The sequence below is a fragment of the Myotis davidii genome, unplaced genomic scaffold (assembly GCF_000327345.1).
Source record: "Myotis davidii unplaced genomic scaffold, ASM32734v1 scaffold235, whole genome shotgun sequence".
In the NCBI taxonomy this organism is placed as follows: Eukaryota; Metazoa; Chordata; class Mammalia; order Chiroptera; family Vespertilionidae; genus Myotis; species Myotis davidii.
The window spans coordinates 3275671-3277325 of record NW_006287462.1 but is presented as its reverse complement, the minus strand read 5'-3'; positions in this window follow the sequence as shown (position 1 = coordinate 3277325).

Here is a 1655-nt window from a genome sequence, read left to right as displayed (position 1 = left end):
TCTCTCTCTCTCTCTCTCTCTCTCCCCCTACACCCCATGCTTACTAGAGAATAGTGACTTAAAATAATCTTCACTTTTATTCCAAACCGACAATTTGCTTTGTGTAGTTTAAAACCTTGTATCACAGATTGTTCTTTCAGAGATGTGGCATCTGGTAATGACAGGCATCAGTTTATATCCTTATATGGAGCCTTGATTCCTTCCAGCTATCTTGAAATGTTTGGAAAGGAAGCGGTGTGCTCTAGGGAAACATAAGGGCTAGGCTTCTGACAGTGATTATTTACCACTTCTAGGTCTAGCTTCTAGTTGTGTGCATGTGGGAGAACCTTCCTTGACTCACATGGAAAGATATGTATGTGCTCTATTTTTTCAGTTGCTCTAGGGCAGTCATAGCTCATACAGCCACTGTCAAAATAGCCCAGAATTGGGGTAGAGGGGATTAATAATTACAGTGTTACAGGAGAGGAGAGGGGCTCATCTCCCCCAGTTGCTGATGGGGGTGGTGTCCCTGGGGTACTGCTGGAATAAGCACTTCCGGAGGCCCCCACAGGAGGATGAGATGTGATAAAAAGCTTTATTTCTATGAGATCACACCCCTGGGTTTCCAAAGACCCATTTCCCTTAGTCCAGGCGTAGCAGAAGTGTAGCTGGGGCTTCAGGAGAGCTAAAATCAGAGCCATGTCCAGAGTTTTCTTTCCATGTTGGAGTAGGATCCAGTCCAGAAGCAGGCTAGCGTAGCTTGTGTTTCCTGCTGCAGTCCATCAGTCCATTGCCTGTGGGGTCCACATGGCTGCAGGCCACACGGGAAAATGCGAGAGAACCAAGAGAGAGCACCCCAAGCAACATGAGCAACAGAAGCCATGATTACAAACTCCTTTTTTTTAGGGGATTATGTATTCCCAAAGTTTCTTGCCCTTGCAGTGGCCATGCCCATTCTGGCCAACCATCTCTGTCCCCAGGTGTGATTGACAGAAAAGTACCTTCCCTATGTCACCCCAACTTTACTGGGCATATATCTATCTTCCCTCTGTTGGATCCCTTCCCTCCCTGGGAAGTGCAAAGTTGCCGCTTCCTGGTTAAGCTGCCCCAATGGCATGCCCATAATGTCTGGCTTCCCTTTGTTTCTTCTCTAGCTATACTAATAAAAGGGTAATATGCTAATTAGACCAGACATCTTCTGGACATCCTTCTGGAAAAAGCCATGGAGGGGGAGAGGGGGCGGCGAGGCAGAGGCAGTTAGGGACGACCAGGCCAGCTGGGGAGGGCAGTTGGGGACAACTAGGCTGGCAGGGGAGGGCAGTTAGGGGCAACCAGGCAGGCAGATAGGTGAGCAGTTAGGAGCCAGGTGGTCCCAGATTATGAGAGGGATGTCTGACTTCTGGTTTACTAAACTGGCAGACGGACATCCTCTGAGGGGTCCCGGAATGAAGAGGGTGCAGGCTGGGCTGAGGGATCCTCCCACGTGCATGAATTTTGTGCACCGGGCCTCTAGTCTATATATATAAAAAGCCAGCGACTGGAAAGCCATAACAACCAGAACGACTGGTCACTCTGATGCCCACTGCAGCATAATCAAGGGGTAGGGCTGGTGGCCAACCTCCCGTGGCCCCTACCCCCAGCTGGCCCCACCCCTAATCATCCCCCCTACCTCAATA